At 35.5% G+C, this 25,048-nt stretch overlaps 1 long non-coding RNA gene across 1 annotated transcript; it reads right to left on the bottom strand.

The window, feature by feature from the left end:
- Positions 1-14,386: 14,386 nt before the first annotated feature.
- Positions 14,387-15,733, bottom strand: LOC135835421 (uncharacterized). The gene is made up of 3 exons (XR_010556885.1): positions 15,071-15,733; positions 14,800-14,985; positions 14,387-14,688 (listed from the first exon to the last, which is right to left on the bottom strand). It is a non-coding gene; the product is annotated as an uncharacterized LOC135835421 (long non-coding RNA).
- Between the last annotated feature and the right edge of the window lie 9,315 nt (positions 15,734-25,048).

The following is a 25,048-nucleotide window of genomic DNA, read 5'->3' as shown; positions in this document are numbered from 1 at the left end:
ACCGCCTTTCAAAATAGATATTATTCATAATTTTTAATTTTTTTTTTAGATGCAAAATACGTGCACAATGTATCAGATTAGACTTTAATTTTATTCTTATCTGTTTTAGAAAGCACAAACCAAATACGATTGCTAAGAATCAATCAAGTTTCAGATCAAATTAATCATCCAGAATAATTCAATTTTCAGATTTTTTTTTTTCTCCAACAATGCGACGTGTACTTTTACTAATAATCGACATTCTTTCAAAATTAATTAATTTCCTCACAGCACAGGCAACTAAAATAAAGTACATTTCGAAGAGACTAAAATCACGTTCCAACAGAAATCGAATCAACTTACGAGCCCGACGATAACGTGGACATCCATTAATAAAAACCATCTTTTCACAGCAATAATCAAAAAATTTCCTTACAGAGAAAATAATCAAAATTTTTCAGCATAATGGATGACTTAATTTCAGACATAATCAAACTCATTTCAGAAGTAATCGATTTTCTTGAATCTCAAAGGAACCTGAATTTAACCCTAATCAATTTAATTTCAGATCTTATTGAAAATGCTGCTTACCATAGCAGGAAGTAGGTATTTTTAATAAAAAATTTTACTAATAATTTCTCCTCCACAGTGTAACCAGTAATAAACACTTCAAGACATCGCAGTCAAGATGTCGGAAGGTCCCGTGGCACCGAGAGGTTTTCACCTCCCCCACGACGCTCCTGAGCAAATACTCTGGATACTATGTCGACGATGAAATTATTCCACTACAAAAACCACAATATTCACCTGACGATTTGATTGAGTCTCGACGAAATTATTCCAATACAATAACAACAATAGTCACCAAATGATTTGAATTGATTCGGCATTATGTACTTATATGCACTAAATAATCATAAGATGTATTTTCGAATGATTTGCATTGATGTACACTTGTATTTTTCGATTTGAATTGACATTGCATTCCATATCCATGTGCATTTTATATTCATACGCATCTGTTAATTTTAAGTTGTAAATACGTTGACCTAGAATTATGCAAAATTTTAATCGACAACGCAATTTTGGGCTAATTATAAGCAAAAACATTTACAAAAATTTATAAAACGAGTGACAAACTTTGGAATTAATTTTTAAGACAGCATAGCGTTTCAAATTTCGATCTGATTTTACCTTTTTCTCGTCACTCACAACTTAACGTAAATTTTTTTTTTCTATCAAAATTTTGGTATGACACAAAGAAACGCCTAAATTTAATTTTAACTAGAATTAGATGACGCATCCCAAATTTTTTATCTCGTAACAAAAACAAAAGATACCGGAATTCTTGGCCGTCATACCCTCTAAAAAATCGAAATTCGCAAAAACAAATTTCTACAACGATAGGCTAAATTATACGTGGAACGACGAACCAACTTCGCTTAACGAATACACATTCGTGTGTGTACTCAATCAAAATTGTTAAGATGATAGGTAAAAGTCTCTATAGGATTTGACCCCCATACTCACGTATTATTTGGCTATTTACAAAATTTTAGAATTTTTTTTTCTCATTCACCAACAATCTCGAACTCTAAATTTATTCAAAAATTATTCCCACAAAATCATTACCTTTTCGAACCTGTTTTTAACGACATCATCACAGACGACGTATCTTACAGGCATTGATCAGACATTTAACCTCTAATATCTTAGGAAATTGGTCGTTGGTGCGCTGATCGGTGTCTCTAAATGCGAAAGTGCTGGTGGTATCACTCTTCACCTCAAAATTTCCCGCCTCCGAATCTTCTTTCATTTTGACATAAACATGTATTTGCATACTTGTGTGGCTAAATTAGACTGCAGATAACGCAGCAAAGTACGGAGGGGCAGTGGTACCTTCCAGTATAGGGTCAGGTAGAGGGGAAGAGGGGTGTAGAGCTGTAGGTCAATGACCTTTAATGTCTTCCCATTTTTTCATGATCCGTGCTTTTCTGAGTGATCTTGGCTCTCTAAGTCAAAGCCACGAAGGGGCAATGATATGGGAAGGATTGCCCTACACACTCTACTAGTATTTCGTATCAGTCTTTCTTAGGAAAATACATCGAAATGCTGGTACACATTTATATGTACCTTTAAAGTACATTCTTTTTCCTCCCCTATGCTGGAAGCTACGGTAATGTGTTAACTGCTAGTATAAGTATATGATCATTCATAAAATGATCGTATAGTATTTAATTCACCCACACAAAGACGCACGCAATGATTCGTGTGTATATTGTAGGGGAAATGTCGATCGATCACCTGTCATGTTTATTGTAATGCGAGGGTGGAGATAGCTTACACACACAGACACATTTTTATATGTATCTTGTAGGGGAAATAAGGGTTGAAACGTCAATCATACGCACACATATGCACGGACGACTGTCCGTGTGTATTTTCTTTATTAGTGAGATGCAAATTAATCGGTCACATCTGGTTTGACAGGCCGCGCATCGCGCATAAAGGGTTGTACCTGTTCCTCAGTGCACCCTGTCTACATCCCTTACGAGTATATAAAGCGATGCACAGGCATTGCTAGCTTGTTCTATTACTTTGACGAGTTCGCGACAAGTTGGTTTTAGTTCCGCATAGATGAGATGGTTTCGGCCACCTCATCTGATTATGATCGCATGAGCTCTTCCAGTTCATGTCATCTCATTTCTGTTTGTACCACTTTCAGCGTGGAAATTTATAAGTCATTAACGTAATTGATTAAATCCGTTACCGTTGACCTTTTATTGGTGATTCGCGCAGTTTTCGTACAGTTTCGATCAAACGCGAATTATCTAGTTTAATAACTCGAAAATCTCTAATAACGACTCTTAAAATAATTCTTAATAATCGGTATCAAAGAAACTTTCAAACATATTCTCAAACCCACGACCTATCTGTCACTCCTGGGAGGGTGGGATAGGAAAGTCCACGGTGATGCGTCATTTCGAGAATGGATACTTAGGACATAAGGGCCTTTTTCCGGATGAATATTTCTCATAACGTAAAAATATTAATTAGTGTCGAATTGTAACGTTGTCGAATTTTACCTAATATAAATATTTTTACAACTAAGAGTGGAGAAACTCGCTTCGCGTGTTTAATAATGTTAATAGTGAAAACCCATCTATTATCTGTCTATCCAACATATACGAGCATATACCCGTACCTGTGTGTAGTTTATAGTAGATGTACAGAAATGTCTCTAGTACTTGAGCTGATTTGTAATAAAATATCATTGAAAGGCGTAAGGTGTCTATTTTATTCTAATTAGTATCAGGAAATATCGATATAGTAAAGTGAATGATATATTCTCTCCCCCATTGAGCTAGTCTGGGATGAAGGCAAATATTCCCCACGTAAGGAATATTTCTATTCACAATCACGTAGAGAAAACTTCTAACCCTTTCTCTCTAACGCAGTCATTCCCGCTTTATTTATATCACGATGATGCACCGGACACAAACAGCGACTATATAGACTCAACATCCGAAAGTGATGTACCGCGCGCTGGTTCACGTAAAGCTCGGAGTTCGGTAAAGGCTAAGTTAGCTACGAAGCCAAAAACGCAAATTACGCAGCGTCCACAACGTCAAAAAACCAAACGAGTCAACGCAGCAATTAAGCCACGAGATTCCGATGACAAAAAAGACTCCAAAAATTGGCTTCCGTGTACGTTCACATTGAAATCATCACTGATTCCCAATGAAACACGAAAGAAAACAGCAACCACTACTGAGCAACACTCAACTGAAGTGATAGCCAGTAAACAGCCAATCGTTGCGAGCTCTAATGTGGACAACGCAGAAAATGTAAAAACCGAGAACTCGTCGCAATCCATCGACCTCCCAGCAAATCCGCCGATCGAGCAGGAATTGCCGCGAGGGGCACGACCAATAGAGCAGCGCGTCGTCACCACGGAATCGATAACAACTGAAACCTGCCAAAACTCAATTACTCTCCATTCGGTCGAAACGGACGAGTCGATTGAGTTACAACAGGTTTTGGCAACTGAATCCTCAACCGAATTTGTCGAAAACACCGAATCTGTCGAATTAAACAGCATCAATCAGGATGATTTGTTTAATCCCGAAAGTGCTGCAAACATCGAAACTGACGAATCGAACAGTGTCACTCAGAGTGATCACCAGAATCCCAGAAACACTGTCGCTTACCGACTCTATGACTTAATAGGTGAAACTCCAAGCGGTGACTTGGAATTTCAACAACCTGTTACACCCCGCACCGAAGCGAATCTTCTCGGTGAAGAAGAACCGCGAACGGAAGACTCACCTACTGAGCCGAAACCCGTCGAAGAAAAAGACGAGGAAGAAGACGACGACTTGTAAATATAGTTTTAACGTCGCGAAATCTTGTAAATATGTTTACGATTAGTATTAAGTTTTTGAATATTTTCGAATAATACTTTTGCTAGTAGTAGAAGTAGCAATACTGTATCACATAATTCATTCAGTGTCATTTTCAACTCGAAATAAACAGATTTCTTGATGTTTGAAAATCTCTTTTTATCGATGGGCAATTTATTTTGATTACAGTAAAATGGATATCGAAGAACGATGGTGTGCTTTCAGCGATGTTCACGACATCCTACGATTCGTAGATCGATTAATACAAGCGTTCACTGAAGCGCATGCAACAATCGAAAAAATTCGACACATGGGAATTCGCCATTGTAATGTCGATGATTGCTTCTACGTATCTACCACCACAAAATCCATTGAACTGGATCAAGAATACTTCACATTATGGGTCATGCTGATATTGCTCTACGTAGATCTACTATGGCAAAAATACAATCTTAAAGATAAACAATCGTTGAATCGTTAAAATCTCTAAGAAAGTAGATAGTGAACTTTTCAGTTAGGAATTGATCACACCAACGTCGTTTCATTACGTTTAAAATTTTTTTTTCTCTCTTTTCTTCTCTTTCTTTATTTTTTTTTTTATCGAACAACCAATCGATTGAATTGGTAGTTTTTCTCATAAACAGACTCGCTGAAGTCTGTAAAGTTTTTATTGCCAATAGTAATCGATGACATGTTCAACAGTGTTAAGAATGGTCTGCGTTTCAAAACCGCCAATAGGGCGTGCTTTACGAAAGCGCAAGTTCGACGAGACGTTGGAACCGATCCCAAACGAGGTACAACCACATCATCCTTGGCCGGTAACTCTACCATGGTTCCTGCAGAACTTGGGACTTCAAAGGCGTAACGGCGACACCGTCACACGTCACGAGCGACTCCAGCCCAACATGCTTGTCAGTAATCCATCAGCCACGCAACCTGCGGCAGCGATTGTCACCCGCATGCCAAATGGCGAGGAGCGCCGATATTACGTAGCTATACGCGACGCCAACGGGCGTCCCCAGCGTCATCCAATTCCAGGACCTGCCACTGACCACGTAGATGGTCTCGTAGTCTGGGTTCCCAACAATCGCAATCGCCCATCACATCCACCGTCACACATAGACGACGCGACCATCGTTCCAGAATAATGTTCTACACTGTTATTCATGGTACCTGCGTGTACTAACATGTCGTTGTTATATTTTATAATTAACTTTTCTTTCAAATGCTCCGGTGAGCGCAATTGATTGTATCTTATTTCGGTGTTTTGTTCTACATTCTGTTATCATGTTTTTGTAAATAGCTTTTCATGATTTAACATTGTGTTTTTTGACATATATTCCGAAGAGGATGTTATTTTCTTGTTTATTTTTAGTCTTTGTGATTTACATATCACGGTGTTCTTTATGTTTTATTAGATATTATTTTATATTTTGTTTTTATCCTTAAGACCTAGTGATTTTGTTTTATCACTAGTATTTTGTTTGGTATTACTTTGCTTTATTATTCTTAATTGTACATAGTTCCTACTGTTCGCAATTACCTCACTGAAGGTGAAGCCAACAGAGCTTTGTTTTAGTCTAATTTTACACGCAGCGAGGTGCTTACTTTTCTTTTCTGTGTACAACCGATAAGCAATATCGCTGAATATTGCTACCTTTGAAGTCAGGATTAATCGTTGAATTAATCGGACATGAAAACCAATCGTTTGAATTGGCATTCACCACCCGTACAACATACAAATTGGTTAATTAGAACCAAATTGTTACACAACAGCAGTGGTTTCCATCACCAATACAGGACAAGATAGCGCATTATTCGACACTTAAGTCAAAAATGTAAGTCGCAAAGTCTCTTCAAACTAGTCGACGCCACACCGTTGAGTGTAGCATTTTAAAGAGCAAACTTTCCTTCTCTTGTCCTGGTTGACAGGGATACGATTGATAAATCGTAACCCATTATTTATTGATATGAAACCACAAGCTTAAACCAGCAATACAGGGGCAAGTAAAAAGCGCATTATTCAACATCCAGGTTGAAAATGTAAGACGCAAGCTCTCCAAAGAACATTAACTTACTGGTACTCTGCCCTGGCACGTCCGAAGAATCAGATGCAAAACAATCGTGCTATTTTCTTTCCAGAATCATGGATTGGTTTCGCATTGTTTTCCTGCAGCATGCAGAATATCTGAATTCGGAAAGGATGCTGCCTAAAAAGAGGCATCGTCAAGCAGCGCCATCCAATTGAGACGACGCAAGTTCCTGTGACGTATGATCAAATGGAGACTTGACGATACCAGCGAATACGAGTAACACGCTGATGTTACAAAATGTTCGGAGAAGCTACCGCAAAAGTACTCAGGACTACCGTGGAGTAGTCCTATTAAACTAATCAATAGAAATTTCCTCTCAAGTAAAAAGATCAGTTGCAAAGCGCATTACTCAACTTCTAGGTTGAGAATGTAAGACGCAGACTCCCTAGAGAACATTAACACAATAGGTACGCTGCCTTGGGACGTTGCTTCAGCTTAGCATGATGCTCGCGATGTCATCCTTCCAGAGTTCGTGGTAATAGATTTAATCTCGAGCATCGCAGACCAGCTTTGATCTCGTCCCTAAAATGACAACAGGTACTCTGCCTGGGGACACAAGGTTTGGCTGCAAAATCGCAGTATGGTGGTACATGTATCATTATCTGTTTGATTTTTTCGCAGCTTCTCCAGTGTGTTCCAAAAAAGAAATATGACATCACTAAAAGGTGATACAAATGTTCAGGGAGCATAACAATTACCGAGATGGTAATTAGAACTACCGCGGAGTAGTTCTGACCCGGTAAAACTGATCTGCCTTTCGAGTCGAAGGAAAATGATCGTTGAATCATATCCGAGACTCTTTTCGGCCTTGTCATCTTTTGATGTAACATGACCAGTGAAGTTAGCGCAGCAATCGACAGTCAAGTCGAATTCTGTAAGTCGCACGTAACCTCTTCATTCAGGGGCATACTATTATTTGGTTCTCTGCCCGGAGTACATCATGCCCCGTGAAGTGTCGAATACTGGGTATTTCTCGATCAAATCGCGAGATCTTGAAGAGAGATAGCCTCAGTTGTTCGATACGTTCTCGCCGTGCAGATGATATTCGAAAATGATAGTAACACAGTTAGGTGTTAGAATAATATGCCCGAAGAGCGCAAAGTTTACCGTGTTGGTAAACCACGACTACCGCTGAGTGGTTGCGAGGTATTATTCAACTGGCTCATCAAGTACATCAATTCTAAATTGGTAATATGGTCAATTGGCAATACAATCTCGGTCAGTTGAACCGATTGAAACCCCTTAAAGGATATAGATTAATATGGTCCTCTGCCATGGACGCATACCTGTTACATACGTGGCACTGTAATCGCGTTGACAATCATACAGCACCGTCATTACGAGTAATAAGGTATTGCAGCTTCCTAGAATGATGGTTGCGGAGATAGCACCCTTTTTGGGGTAGCTAGCCGTTACCAGAAAAAGATCACGTTTGGCAATGACCTTTCTGAGTTGATCTTGCAGAGTAGTACAACCGAAGTAACGCTGTTAGGTGTTAAATAATATATATCCAAATGGGTAGATTGCCGATCAAGCTCCAAGACAAGGACATGCACCATAGTTGGTCCTCTGCCACGGGGTTCCCGCCTGTCGGATGGAAAGTACCTGTGAAGTTACTTCGCCGAATTCCTAGATTTGGAGAGGCAACCATCACAGATGTTTCCGAAGACAAAGAGTGGCGAAACCACCGAAAAAGATTGCCATGGGCTGGCACAAGCAATCGATTGAATTTGCACGTTTGCTGGCCACGTGGAATGGAATAACACAATAAGGTGTTAAAGCATGTTCAAACTTGGAAGCTGAAGACCTAGGGAACTGAGAGGAACTTGGTAGCATACCTTACCCGAATAAGAGCATAGATTATAAAGGTTCTCTGCCACGGTGCATTCGGATTCAAGATCTAGAGCAAATCAAGCACTCGACTTGATATGAACACTAGTCTAAAATCAGACATGCGATGACATGTCGCCGACGCCACCGAAAAGAACCTATTTTTTGACGGACTCCGGGGCTTGCATCAAAGCGCCTGGCTAAACTGGAAGCTGATCTGTACTCCTTCTAGTTTCTTCTGAAAACTTTGAAGTTGAATAAACTGTTTCCAGTTTTTCTTCGTCAAATTGTAACACAGATAGGTGTTAAAATAACTATGTTCAAACGGGCAAAGCTGTAGGTAAGGACATGCTAATAAACTGGTACTCCTACCAGGGGCATCACACGAGAATTGCAGGAATCGCTGCAGTTGACCAGATGCCCAAAAAGTTGATGTAACACAATAAAGTGTTAAAGATATGTCCACACAGCAAAACTACCAAGCACAAAATTAAGATTCGAGTACTAATTTTTTGGTTATTTAAGCGGTACATCCCCTACGATATATTTTATGCTGGGCCTTGACGGCTATTATGTGGTATTCTTTTCTTGATTTAAGCCAATTTGCCGTATGCCTCTGCCATTCTCACCGAAGAAACGCAGGGGGGCAGTGGGACAGCTCCGCTGTCACGTACATGCATAGTATATCATGTTTTTATCCGTGCTTTTCTCCGCTGGTTACGCCATCGAGCAAACCTCAGAGGGGCATATGTGATATACTACTATGCCGTACGTGGTATGTTTAGGGCGCGCCCACATGGTAACACTGCGTTGTGTCGGCAACACTGCGTTGTATTCTCGTCAGCTAGCCATACGAGCCAAGCGACGAGAGTACAGAACGTCAGTAGCTTGTCCGGTTCAAAACGGAGAGGTTATTCATTGTTAAACGGTTAATGCAGTCATTTAGTATATAAGTGTTTACTCGCGCGTGTTAAGTATTAGTGTGTAAGTATTAGTATATAAGTATTTCATTTAGTTTTAATTAGTTTAATTATACATTAAGGTCGATGCACTCACGATGTCGTCGGAGTGAGGCGAGAAGGATTGATGATCTACTCGCCGCCATCACGGTTAGATTACGTCGACGAACGTACCGGAATCTCCGTTGAGGGATACTGTAAGACCACCCCCTCGCCAATGTGCGAATGAAACCTCGCTAATGTGCGAAAGGTGCATCGAGTTAACACTTATTCTACATCAATGTATGTAAATGTAAGTAACCATTTAACATGTTAACCCCTTTCATGTACACCAACGTGTGTTAATTGAATAAGTCATGTAAAGTGTTGTTAATCTCATGCACATTATAAATATTTCATGTATGTCTTCCATGTTGTTATTTGTGGTGTGTGTGAACATCTGTTAAGAGTGTAAATGCAACTTTTCCTACTCACGCCCTAGCCGAGCATTTGAGGTATTCTAGTAAGTATTTCGTAGAAAGACTTTAAGGAATATTTCTAGGAAACAACACGACAGCAGGCTTAGGTATGCTTCCCCTACCACCATTAGGTACCCTTGAAGTCATACTCTAAGTCAATGCTTTAAGCCATTTTACCCTCTTACACATTGATTGGAAATTTAATTTTCTACCATTTTGTTTGAATGTAATTTTTTATTAGGACACTTTGTTTCACCTCTAGATTGATTTTTATAAAACTCAGTTTGTAAATGGAAGTTCTCTTTAGAACAGTTTTTTCACTGTTATAGAATAAAAAATTGATTTTTTAATTGCATACCTTCCTTTTCAAATACGAAAAAAAATTATAAACAAGATAGAGTTTTGGTTGGTCAAGATCTATGATACCGTTTGAATGTGTTTATTATCTCAAGTTGTCTTACTTACAATTCTGAAAGGATTGAGATCATTTTTGAGTTGAAATTTTTCAATTTTTTGAAATGTGATTGGAATGGTATCCACTTTGCACCTCCTCATCGAATGTGTGGAAGACTTTCTAATTGAAGGGAAACATCCTGAAGACTATTTTTAAACAAACTTTCCGATGTCATTTTAATTGTCAGTCATTTTTTGAACTATACAAAGCTAGATTGAAGAAACATGCAAAAAATTGTCTCTAGACAAAATTTCAAGTGTCAAAATTCATATTTCAATTTTTAGCAAATTTAAAAAAATCAAATTAAGATGAAAATAAATGAGAAAAAAAATCAAAATTTTATTAAATTAATCTAGAATGCTGAAATTTGAGATGTGGTAGCCTATTTCCAACCTATTAAATTGATTGAAAACGGTTTCAAAACATTTTGAACAGTTCTGATCCCAGAGCTTCCTTGAAGTTTGAAATTTCCACAAAACATCAAATGACGTTGGAAATCTGAAATGCATTTGTACTCAAACTTACAACATGCTATTAAATTGACTGTTGGTGGGTAGAAGTCATTTTAGAATCTCCTGTGACTTTTTGAAATTTTTTTGGAGTTTTCAGTAGTTTATCAAATGCAGTTGAAATTGAACTAATTTTGTAATTTCAATACTCTTTGAAGTTGACTGTAAGTGAATTTCAAGTTGTTCTGACATCTCCAGTGACTTCTCAGTTCACCCATAAATAATTGAACACAGTTTTGCTTTTATGAATGCTCTTTATATTTATTAAAATTACAAAGTAAAATTTTATCAAATAGGTGCAAATAAACAATTAGTTTTATTTTACATTCTTATCGTTAAGGTTAGTATTCAAACATTATAATTTTTTTTATTCAAGAACATCTTCATCATCTTCAACAACATTGTCATCATTTTCATTTTCCCTTAAATTATAATCAGCCATTTTATAATGACCATAAGCTATACTATTAATATTATCGTAAAAATAACGCTTATCAGAAAAATTTACCAACGCTTTTTTAGGTTGCTTCACTGTGTAGACTTGGTGATTGACAGATCTAAAAAGTATTTGTTCCTTTGAACATTCAACATTTTCAAAAAGACATTTATAAAAATCCTCAAATTTGAGCTCCTTTTTTATTATTGTTCTTTTTAGACCTTTCACTTTTTTAATGTCTGCTTTATCCTGTAAATCTAAACTGTACACTTTTGGACAAAGTGAAATGAATCGTTTGCACTGATGAGGGTACAGTTCATCTTTGAAATATCCCAAAGCCGTATCATTCACATTTGAGTAACAAGGATGGTCTGTTGGATAAGTGCTGGTGTCAAAATAATCTAAACCTTTTCTAGCAATGTATGGATACACATCGTCAGTAGCAACAGACAAAATAAATGAATCTGTATCCATATACAGTAACTGAGGGAATGGAAGGTCATGAAAAATTTGAGGTATTTTTTCATAATAAAATTCGTACATATAATTTCTAGACAACTCCAAAGTTGTAATTCCCAAATAAATCGGTTTATTCAATGTAATAGTATTTTTATGGAAATGTACACCAACAAGATTTTCAGAAAAAATTGTTGAGCTTTTGAAAGTAGGTCTAGCAATTGATCTCGCTAATTTTTTTTCATCACAAATCAATTTAAAATTTGAATAATTTCTCTGATTCTCAATAGTTTTCCCAAAAGTTGAATTCGAAATTAACTTGAATAAAGATTTTTGAAATTTGTTTTTTGATTGTTTTCTCAACTCAGTATTGATCTTGATGAAGGGTTCAAAAAAATTTTCTTGTTTAAATGTCAAAATCTTATGCACTTTTTTCAATTCAAGTCCATGTTTCAAAGCTAATTTCAAATTTCTATAATGACAAACATAACGTTGTTTATTTTCAAGAGTACACAATAGTTTAGCCACTTTTGATTTAGGAGTAGGTTTCTTTATTGGAAGAAATGGAAAACTATTATGAGAATCATGCAACCTTTCTGGGTAGTCGATATCAACTTCCAAATAATACCCTATATCAGCTTCATTATCCAAATTCAAAATAAAATTAGTGTCAAACTTTTCAATGTCTGTTCGACTCACCCATGAAAAATCACGAACTGGAAATTTATTGTACCCCATTATGAATGCATAAAGACCATTCACATCCCAGTAGACTATTGAATTTAGTTTTTGATTATTTGGATCATATTGAGTGGGAACATACTTGTTATTGGCCTCAGAGTACCTAGTCACAGCTTCACTTATACCTCCCCTCATTGCTTTTTCTAAAAATAAATATTGATCTATATCTATTAATAAATCTAACTTAACATTAGTAATCTTAAGCATAGCTTCGAAGGCATATCCCAGCAAAGAATAAAAATAACATGGATCTAGTTTATAGTTATCAATACATAATTTCCTAAAAGATAGAAATACATCGGCTAGTAATAAGACGTCTGAGATCACATAAATCACTAAGTAATCCTCTAAATTTCGACATTTGAATGTTTTCCAAACTTTTTGTACAAATTTATAGTCATCTTCACTAATTTCCTCATCATTTAATTGATTATAAAAATCTTCCCTCGATGGAAGTTCCCTTACTTGTAATTTTTCAATTTTGTCCAAATAATCGTAACAAAAGAATCCTTTTTTTGTGATTAAATCAAAATAATTGGGATTAGAAAAATATTTTTGTGTGTGTATAAGTTCAGTCACTGGTAAGGATTCAACCAAAGTACGTAAGCTTGATGATAGAAAACGGTATGAGTCTACAAAACGGATCCAAAAATGTTTATTTATTTTTTTAGAAAAACTTATATAATTTTCTTCAGTAGATGGTATCACCTCCATATCCAATGCTCCCTTTTTATAACCATGCAAAATTAAATGGCTATCATATTTGGATAAATTGTGAAAATAAACCGGAAGGAATGTTGGAGTACGAGCTATCAAATTGCATTTTGAATGAGCCTGTCCAAGAAATAAATTTGTAATGTGGGAATGATGACGTACTCGTTTATCACCAACTTTAAAATCATCTCGACAAATTACACATTTTGGTGCAGTATAAAATCTGTCACACTCTTGGTCAGTCAAATTACTACAATATTCTACCTTCATGTATTTTTTATATCGTTTTTCAACGTAAAGGCCCACTTTTTTAATCATTTTAAAAAATATTTCGGCTGCATTAGGACCAGTATAGCAAACAGGGTCACGAATTTTTCCTTTCTCTGCATGTACCAAATAAAAGGAAAAGGCTATTGGCTCATGTTTTTGGAATTTTTTTAAACGTGATTTAGTAAGATTTGTATCTTTGCATGGTACAAGGAGAGCTTCAAAGTCAGCAAAAACACAAAAAGTAACAGGGGTTTCATGATGGTAATTTTTAAAGTACAGATACCTTTTATCTTCAGTAGGCATTTTGTAACATGATGGAGATACCGATTTTTCTTTACAGTACAGTTTATGTTCAGTTAATTTCTGTAATCTATCCCTGCCTATAAAATGTGCTAAACATCTTTTACAAATTTCAACAGCTCTCCTTCCTTTATTAAGTTGAGATGAAAGAAGCTTGTTTAAATTTTTGATGTAAACATAATGAATATCCTCATTTTCATTTTTTAACATTAATAAATCATAATGATACTTTTTTTCTATATCAGTTACTTTTAGAGGTGAGATTTTGTTTCTCTCATATACAAAAACATTTATCGAAACAGTGTTGTTTAATTTTTCAAATTTTTTGATATCTTCTATTGTAGTTGGGTATTTTATATGATTGAAATTGAACTTAATTTTTTGTTTTTCAAATATTTCTTTTTCCAAGTCACAAAAAATACTGGGTCTATAAAGATTTCTTTTTTTCTCTACAAATTTTAACAATATACAGTAATAGAAACAACGGTCATCTGTATTTTGAACATTTATCAGTCCTTTTTTATTTTTTAAACCTGTAGGTAATTTAATAAAGGCCCCACCTCCCTTCATGATATCATTTTTGTTGATTCTAACTTCTAGCTCAGAAACAGAATTAAACATCCAACCCGATCCTCGTTTTGTGAATTCATCATTTTGTACATCAATTTGAGAAATTAATTGAGATTCAAGTTTTTGTAAAATATTATCGTTTGAAAAAAATGGAATATTCGAAGTATTCAAATTGAAAATTTGTTCTTCATCATCAATTTTTTTGTACCAACAAAATAAATTAAAGTTGCATTTCAAACTTGGATCAATACTCAAACGAGTTTCCAAATAATTCACTAAAGACAATTTGATTTTTTCGAAAAAGTGATTTATAGTGATCTCAGGTTCCTTGTTTACAAAAATCAGGGTTGATATACGATTTTTAAATGCGGAATCACCAGTGAGGCAAATGTATTCCGAATTTTCGTCATAAAATTTTTCTATTACTCGTAATAAATGGTTTCTAGTTTTCTGATGGTTTTTCAATTCCTTTTCTGTATTAAATCTTTGGTAATTGCAAACGGAACAAGTTATACCCTACAAAAAACATTAAAATTAATTAATCTAGTGTTAATGTGTTATAAGGTGCTCAAAAGAAATTTTTAATTAAGAAAATGTGTTAGAAAAAAATTTTTAAACATAACTAACCTTTCGTATATACTTTGACCGTAATATTTCCATGTGATTACGATTTTCCTGTGTCAAATAATCCACCTTTGATATTGTAATGTAGTGTCTCATGTCTATTCGAGACACTTGCTCCATATTCTCCATAATCGTTTCACCCTTAATTTGAAACGGAAAACTTATGATGATTACACCATCATGTGGTCTCTGTAAGAAAGAAAAAATGAAAAAATTACTATCACTGTATAAAAATAGGTACAAAATTTAATTTTTAAAGTGAGCTGACACTTACTTTTTCTTCTATCTTTGCATTCCATTTGATCAATGTAGTTATTTCAACTATTTTTAATAAGTGTAAGAATGACATCTCCTTATTGAGTAACTTGATGGAAAAGAAAGCTACCATCTGCCTTTTGGTTTCACTCTGGTTGGAACCTACTCCTATTTCCATTAAATCATTACCAGAAACACCAGGACGAGATGCAACATTATCAATTGAAGAATTCATATTGAATAAGCAGGTATTTTGAATGAAAAAAATTAAAATGAAACAAAAAATTTCCACGAACCACAGTGCAGTATTTAAAATGAAAAAAAAATAAAATGAAACGAAAAATCACACGAACCACAAATACTATTATCAGAGCAAGATAATACTGTTAACAACAGTGTAGTATTTAAAATGAAAAAAATAAATGAAATGAAAAATCACACGAACCACAAATACTACTATCAGAGCAAGATAATACTGTTAACAACAGTGCACAAACAATTAATGAAATATCCTGAAAAAATCATCCTTATATATACAAATTTGACCAGGAAAAAATTTCCATGTACAATAGGTACTCCTTGTTGAATAATTTACTTAAATCATTAAATTTGACATGCATCCACTCACTTTTTTGGTGGAAATTATTGCACAACTGCATTTAATTCAACCTTGATATATTTAATGAAAAATGGTACTAATCTCAAATCATCTTAACATCCTTCATTTCCTCATTCTTCATACATAGGTACGTGCTTACATTTATTAGAATAGAGACATCATTCATGTTTCAATTTTAGATGCAATAAAAAAATTTAATCTAACCTTCATGTCTAATGATCAAAAAAAAAACCAATGCAATTCTCTAAATATTGTTACATTTGAAAATTCTAGAAGGTACCTATAATTATTTAAACAGATACTTGCATTTTTTTATTCAAGGAAAGTGATAACTGTTTACCATTATATAACTTTGTAGGTACCTGTATAGAAAAAAATTTACGTAACAATTCATCAACAAAAAAAATGACCATATAGTATAGCTGCACACATATCACCTTGGTAATAAAATTTATTTGATTGGAGGAGTGCAGGCATACATTGTCTTTTAACTACCTAAAATTATTTCATAATGTTTCGTGAACAAATCAAGCATCTACAATAATTTTTAATTCACAAATGTACGTACTTAACCCAGCCCAACAGTTGTATAAGATAGGAATCTAAATAGGTACCATACAGTCATTCATCATATAACTCTACTGTTAGAATACAACTCCACGTGCAATTTAGTTCCGCTTCATTACTTATGCCTGTAGGTACCTAATCTAGTCTCATCATAATTGCTGTATTTTTGTTGGAATACAAAGCAACAGATAATAGAAAGAGAGAGGCAGTAGGTATGACTGAGAAAAAAACTAGTTTGATACAGATACACATGCTCTGCGTTAAACAACTTCTCATGCTGCTATGACCATGAAATAACTACTCTGGATGCTTTACCTATAGAAAGAGAAAGGTAATACGTATGAGAGAGACAACAACTGTCTAGTTTATCATTCTTCCATGCCACTGCCTTCATACTCTCCACATTAGACAATGTAGTCAAGTTAAGTAAATGGTTAGGTGAAGAAGGAAGCTTGTTTTTTTTTCTCAATCATATAATATTTGATGGTCAAACAAAAAAATATTGTCAAGTTAAAGATACATTTTCTTCTTCATTGGTTCATTGATCATTAAAAATACACATACAGATGAGTTGAAAAATTCTATTTGTTTCTTAACTTCAAGCAATCTCTGGGTCATGATCAATGTTGCTCTTTAATGTGTTAAGCAGCAGTTGTTAGAAAGAGAGAGACTGTGTTTGTTTGTTGCTATGAGAGAGAGAGAGACTGTGTTTGTTTACTGCTGTGTTGGTGAGTGAGAAGGAAAGCAGCTAGGTACTTGATTTCAACACACTGCAACGTCTCTGTGCAATTGTTAGAAAGAGAGAGACTGTGTTTGTTGAGAGACAGAGAGAGGCTGTGTTGGTGAGTGAGAAGGAAAGCAGCTAGGTACTTGGTTCAACACACTGCAACATCTCTGCCTTCGTACACTTCACAAACGACAACTTATTCAACACCTATCTCTGTATATGTACAGTGCTTTACCTACCTTCTATAGTCTCTGTGCAGTCAGCGCATCGTAAATAAAAACTGTGCAGTCAGCGCATCGTAAATAAACTGTGCAGTCAGCGCATAGGGGCTGTGCAGTTTTGCAGTTTTGTGCAATTCGCGTCGTTTTACATCTACTATTATGTAATCAAAGATCAACATAACGTTAAAAACAAATTATTTTATCCACATGCGAGGTGGGTTATGCTATAAGACTCTAGGCATGGAAGTCGCAGGACTTCCATGTACCTTAAATTATATTCACGTGACGAAGAACCAGCTAACGCGTATTGCCGAGACCAAGTGAGGATTTGCCGCCAAAATAGCTCGTTATATAGGCATAAATCTTCTTCTTCTACATCACGTGGTACTTTTGGCGCGATAACTATGTACACGTATAGGTCGTAAATCATACTCATAGCCCTATCTGCGGCTATAAATGTCATAAAGAGCGCGAGCCGCGAACCCTCTTTCCTACCTATCTACATGGGAGGGGAAGGGGTACAGCCGCATACATCGTAGAGACGATCATTGCACATTCCACAATCCTCCGGTTGTTGACTCGAACCTTTTCACACATAAATGTACCAGTGTACCTGGCTAAGAGGAAAGGTTCAGCCAATATACCATCAACGGACTGTACAATGTACCAAACGTAGTTCTATTCATAAATACACACGTTGCCAAATATTTTCAATATAGGGAGATCTTATAAGCACGGCACTATGGAAAGTCGGAGACACTATTATTCCTATTTTAATGTTTGTATATTACCTAACCTGCAAAATTCTGGATGTTGTTGTGGAGTACCAACATTGAACACAAAACTTCTTTCTCTGTATCTCTCTGTATCTAATAATCAGTGCAGACGCTGAAATACCAAATATACTTTTTTTTTTTATGTGGGGTGTTTCGTACTCAAAATAACTTCAACCCTGACCTTCTGTTATTTAAGTTGCCTATCGCAAGTCTTTGAAGGGAATTCATTAATATGTTGTTTAATGATTTTAAATCGTAATTGAAAGTGAAAAAGTCGTACGTAATTATACATACTTATTTTGATGGGAGGAATTTGTGAGCTAGTTAATTTTGCATTTAGAAGAATACATAAGTATTTGATTATCTTCAGTTTTCACCAGAAAAAAAATTTCGGATACTTACTAGATGCAATGACTGTGACTTTTCTGAATTCTCAACTATCAAATTAAAAAAAAAAAAAAAAAACATATTCGAAAGTATTTGAATACTTTAAAACATTCAAAATATAATTTTCAATAATACAAAATTTGAATTGCGAATTTGAAGGCTCTCTTGTCAGTTAAATGTAAATTAAGGCAGATATATTTATTTCTAAACAATTTGTATCAGAATCCAATTTTTTCTTTCATCATGGGGTATTACATTACATCCTGTAAAATAACTACCCCTTTATTTTACAAATACATAGATGATCAATGGTACCTACCTATCGATCCCAGAATATAGTTTTAAAGAATTATGTTACAAATTGAATTTATTTTTCAAAGCCGAGGGTGGACTGGTCTATGATGTTGACTGGCGATTACCAGGGGCCCCATGTTTAAACCAAAAATATACTATTTTTACTCTATTTAAACACGAATTTTCAAATGCTTTTGCTTCACGAAAAAACGTGATATTTTACTTTTTAGAATACAAATGTTTGTAAGCATTTGCCCTTACTTCGTTTGTGCTAGCGTGGGTCACATAAATCATCAAATTGTAAAATTTTGGATCCAATAATTAGTAATGAACTAATTTTTAAAACATTGTGGTTCACCTATTGAAACCCAGATTTTAGAAAGCTTTTGCCCCTGCTTCGCTCGAGCCAATTCCTATCTCTAACGTAAAAAAATCCCACTTTGAAACTTCTATAAATTCAAAACTAACAATGACAATTTTTTTATGAACCTAACACGTAAGTACATATGTATACATTAATTATATCAATTGGCAAAATTGCCATTTCATCTAACAAATATTTTTATTTCATCTTAAAACTCATCTTTGTATTCGGCAAAATTGGTACTTTTTTTCTCAAACCAGTCTGCAAATCATCACTCAACACACCCCTCCTCCCAACACTTCACTCCCTCACCTCCTTCAAGAAACTCCAGTCTTTTCTCTTGCCAGGTTGACTTACCTATTTTCGCAGAATTGAATGAGAAATTAAAAAAAAAAAACATTATGTAAAACTCGCATTCAAAATACACGGGGTGAAAGATTTTTTTGGGAGGAAGCGGTGGAAATTTTGAGGGCCTCATTCGAACTATCCACCAGGGACCTTCAACTAATCCAGTCCGTGCCTGGTATTTCTAATTCTAGGCCGCTGGCGGCTGGATTCGAATTTGGAGTTTACTTCACTCCGAATAAGTATGTACAAACCCCAATTATAAAGTTCATCCGAAAATTAATAATTAACCTCTAACTGCCTAAAAAAGGGTTTGGATACCCTTTGATAGTGTACTGATGAATTCGTGTTCCGAATTTCAGCTTTTTCCGATCATTATAATTTGAGAAATTGATTTTTTCGACAGTTTCGACACAGTTTTTGCATCGCGAAGTATTGCCCAATGGTACAGCTTATACACTGCACTTGGATATTTCTCTTTAGCTAGGAGCTTCGTGGGGCTGGGCTCAAAAAATAAGTTCATATTCGTACTCAGCGACCTCGAAACCATACTATTCAATATATCACTAGTTTTTTCACGATTTCGGCTTTTTCAAAATTTTGGTCCACTTTTTGGGTCACAGAGGGACATTGAGGGGTTTGGACCCAGGTAAGAAGTTCATATTCGTACCCAGCGACCTTGAAAACATACTATTCGATATATCGAACGTCCAGATTCGTTTTTCAAATATATGTATGATTCAGATGTGTGTTACTTGAAAAATCGAGCACGCCCCCCCCCAACCAATCCCAGAGAAGGTTTGGTTTGATTAGTAGTTGGCTCAGTAGACTTTTTAAAAAAAAATTGAGCGAAAAGGAATGATTGAGTCTTGAGATTTACGTAATAGACAAAACAGGGTGGAAGGAGGGGGGGGGGGCATGGATTTAAATTTCTTGCTTAATGAAGTTGTAAACTTTTCGATTTCGGTTCAATATTTCATTCCGAAGTATCGAATTTTGAGTTGTAGGTCAGAATGATTCTAGAAATGGATTTAGGATCAAAAACCATAAACTTTGATATTGCACTCGAAAATTGGGCCCTTTTACTCCAATCCGCCGCTGTGAGAGGGCACTTGGCTTAAAAAAGAGGCGTAGGCATAGAGAAAATTCCAAAGGGTGGAAAAAACCTTTAAATAGGTACCTTGCATAGAAATCTATCGGTGATTGGTTTCACAGTCTCCCTACACCAGTAATGAATACGAGTATGTGAGTTTTGTCTAGAGAAATGGCACGCGAAAAAAATACATACACAGACCCACGCACTATGTATACCTATTGTACGTACATACCGATAGGCGAAAAAGTTACAAACCCCCTCGTACCCCCTCCCCTTGAGAAATGAATTCAGATCGGCAGCACAAAATGGACCAAGGCCTTTAACCATTTTTTTGGTTGTCGCGAAAATCGGCGTCTGCCGGTTCAGATGTGTATTGCCCATTGGAAAAAACAACAAAATTTTAAAATGTTAAAATATTCCATCTTTTGCTTGGAGCCTCCAGCAGATTTTTGAAAAAAAAAGAAGAATGGTCTAAAAAGGGCAAGATGGAGGAGGTAGGTGAGGTTAAAGACTTTTACAAAGCATTATATGTCTCGTGGACGTTGTTTCCTTGAATGCAAAAAAAAAATGCTAAAGGACACAGGATATAGTCAATAAAAATGTCAATCCATCGTTGGGTTCGGAGAAATTACGAGGGTGTTAGGTATGAAATGAACCAAGTAGGTACAAAACATATGACCATGTATCCAGACAGGCCGGAGACACCAGACTTTAGTTTTGTCTGGTACCTTCCGACATTCCTCAATGGACACACAAATGTTAAAGAAAGTCATTTTCATCGTCGCATGCGTCCTCACGCCGCTGCTGGCACTGGTAAAAAAAAAAGGAAAGATGAACACAAAAGACAAACGGGATGAAATGCGTATAAAGCATCACACTCGCCTCATGTTGTTCAATTGAAACCACAGGGGGTGAAAACGATTCTTAAAATGTTTGCTTTTTACTTCAACCGCCTAAAAATCGATGATTAACCTCTAAATGGCTAACTAGCTAGCAGGCCTAAGTATATTCAAACTCAACATATTAAGTTAAAATACCCATTTTCCCTATAATAAATGCCGACTTATTTGAATGATTGGGTGGGGGTTGATTGGTGAATGATAATAATGTACTTAGGATAAATGCCATGCCACCAAATATGCTTTTAAGGCGAAATAATATGCCAAAATATGCTCTAACGAATTAGACTCATTGTTGTAGCCGGCGCTAAAGATCATAGGCCTTTAATATAGAAAAATACACGAACGCCATAATTAACTCGTCTGTTACAAGACTGCCGAAGGCAGTAAAACAATACCTGTATATAGTCGCGAGAGCTAAACGGGGATCTAAAACTGGAGACATTATCGGATGATTTACAGTCATCGCGAAGTATAGGTATACGTACGTAGTCGTAAAATGTACGTTTCTAAGTTAGGTACCACACTCATTTTACTTGAAATTTAATGAATCGTGGAGATGATTGAAAAATTCCCTATCCCCGATCCATTAAAAAAATATGCTCCAGCACAAAAATCCGAGGACTGCTTATTATAGTTTAGTAGGTAGGTATTAGAATTTATGCAAAGCTACGAGTAGAAAATGATGCTGAAGGATCCGGAAGTGAGGCGATAATTGATAAATTCAAGTTTATACCTACTTGGGTATAAACTTGAATTTTGGTGTCGTTGTCGCCCTAATTTTTTTATACCCCCACATCAATGATTCTTTGAGGCTTAAGGTATCTATAATACCTACATATATATTGACTTACCTATAATGCATAAGTAACTCTACGTATGTACTACATACACGTATGACGTACCAACTATAATATTCAAGTACCTAGGTAGGTATAGGTATTACCTGTTGAAAATTTGTAAAAGATGAATTTGATGCAATCTCTAGCGAAAAAAAAAGGGAAACCTTCATACCTATAATTACCTATACAGCACGAGCAGTGAACACCAACAAATTCATTTGGCATAGAAAAATGAATTTTTCATGGGGAAAATTCACAGATGATTCGGACATGCATGGTACAGGACTAGTTATTTACCTGATTTGGGGTCACTGAATACGATTTTTAGATCTGTTTCATCGAGAAAATACACCCCATATCATCATTGCCTGGATAACGCATAAAGGAAACAGCACTTATATACCAATAACTAGGTGTAGAAATAATGAGCAAATACGAGAGTTTTTTGCGTCAGAATATAAAATCGAGCTGCTGCCTAAGAAATACGAGTATACTGAGATAATGTTTCGTGAAGTTGAAACAGAGTAGAAAAATGTGTTTTTTTGGGTACTTTTAGCGGAAATGAAACCACAGTTCACTGGCAGCTCGATTTATGCATTCCCGATGCATCTGCGTGAACGGATTCACCTACCCCAAATTAGGTATATGTTATGATGTAGTTCTGTAGTCTGTACCATTCGTTACATATATTATTTCGCCCAAATTTTGTGTATTTTGAAAAATTCAGAATTGTTTTATGTTGTAAGTATTGTGGGCCAGAAACGCGTTAACTCCAAAAAAAATTATAAGAACCAAAATTAATCAGCACGTTGACTATACCATCGGAGTTCATGTTTTCTAGTCTTAAATACCTATTTCTTAGATCTTTGAGTAGGTAGGTAGTAGGTACTTACCGATCGAGAGACAAAGGTCAGTAATTAAAGCGTGAAAATTATCAACTTCAAATCTACTTGAGGTACTGAATAATTTTAGTTCTTATAATTTTTTTGGTTTAACACATACCTGACCCACAATACGACATAGAAGACTTTGAATTTTTCAAAATTCACAAAATTTGAGCGAAATAATACTTACAAGGGAACCTCTTGAGGTGTCCGCCTCCGATTTGAACGGGACCGCGATTTTTGGAAAGAGCATGTTCTAAAACCCCCAAATCCAAATTTTCAGCTGCCCAAGTTCATTTTTCGATTTTTGGCGAATTTTTGAAAATCCAAAATTGACTATTTTGGTGATTTATGTTTTTTTTTTAAAGTACGTACTTGACCAGTAAAAATGTTCAAAATAAGTCCTAAAACTGCTATTCACCCGCCAAATCCAAATTTTGCCATTTCCAGCCATTGTGGAGCCTCCAGCGTAATTTTTGAGAAATTTTTTTTTAAAAATCAAAATTACCCAAAGTAAAAGTGACGAGTTTCCCCCTAATTCTACATCGCTGAATTCGAATTTGGAGTTTATTTCACTCCAGATATAAACTAACCACCCCTAATAATAAATTCACCCTAAAATACATCCCTCCAACCCTAAATAATATTTTTTCGAAAAAAGGGTTTGGAAACCGTTTGATGGTGTATTGATGAATTTGTGTAAAAATTTTCAGCTTTCAATCACTGGAACTTGAGAAATCGATTTTTTTCAACAGTTTTGACAGATTTTTGCGTCGTGAAGAAATGCTCAGTACTCCTAGTATACCGTAAGTAGATATTTCTCGCATAGGCGAAAAAGTTACAAAAAATGTGTTTTTTTGCTGTATCTTGGTCTCAAATTGTCGGATTGGGTTGAAATTTTATACATTGATGCACCTAAGCATTAGTGATGTGCATGTGTACATTTTTTTTCAATAAACCTGTTTTACTGTGCAGGGATTGAATTTTGGGGTGATTTTCATGATAGTGGAGTAGGGTTTATTTCTGGGGAATAATAGAATCCAAATTCGAATTCAGCGACTTCAAATTAGGGGGAAACTCATCTATTTTCAACTGTTTCGCGGAATTTTGCCCCAAATTGAGGAATTTTGAATTTTTAAAAAATTCTTTTTTACTGTATTATAAGCAAAGGGCTCCTTTAATCGAAAATATGATAATAACATAACTTGTTCATGTTCAGCATGTCGAGTACTACTGGAATACGGTGGTTTCGATTTTTCATCTCCCACTTTCGTCTACCTGCTTCCTATCAACATGGGTAGGTATGTAAAAGTGGGAAATTACAATTCGAAACCACTGTATTCCAGTAGTACTCGACAGCTGAACAAGTTATGTTATTATCATATTTTCGATTAAAGGAGCCCTTTGCTTATAATACAGTAAAAAAGAATTTTTTAAAAATTCAAAATTCCTCAATTTGGGGCAAAATTCTGCGAAACAGTTGAAAATAGATGAGTTTCCCCCTAATTTGAAGTCGCTGAATTCGAATTTGGATTCTATTATTCCCCAGAAATGAACCCTGCTCCACTATCATGAAAATCACCCCAAAATTCAATCCCTGCACAGTAAAACAGGTTTTTTGAAAAAAAATGTACACATGCACATCACTAATGCTTAGGTGCATCAATGTATAAAATTTCAACCCAATCCGACAATTTGAGCCCAAGATACAGCAAAAAAACACATTTTTTGTAACTTTTTCGCCTATGCGAGAAATATCTACTTACGGTATACTAGCAGTACTAGGCATTTCTTCACGACGCAAAAATCTGTCAAAACTGTTGAAAAAAAATAAAAAATCAATTTCTCAAGTTCTAGTGATTGGAAAAAGCTGAAAATTTTTACACAAATTCATCAATAAACCATCAAACGGTTTCCAAACCATTTTTTCAAAAAAATATTATTTAGGGTTGAAGGGATGTATTTTGGGGTGAATT

This window comes from Planococcus citri, chromosome 2 (genome assembly GCF_950023065.1).
Source record: "Planococcus citri chromosome 2, ihPlaCitr1.1, whole genome shotgun sequence".
NCBI classification, from domain to species: domain Eukaryota; kingdom Metazoa; phylum Arthropoda; class Insecta; order Hemiptera; family Pseudococcidae; genus Planococcus; species Planococcus citri.
This window is presented reverse-complemented; position numbering and strand designations above follow the sequence as displayed.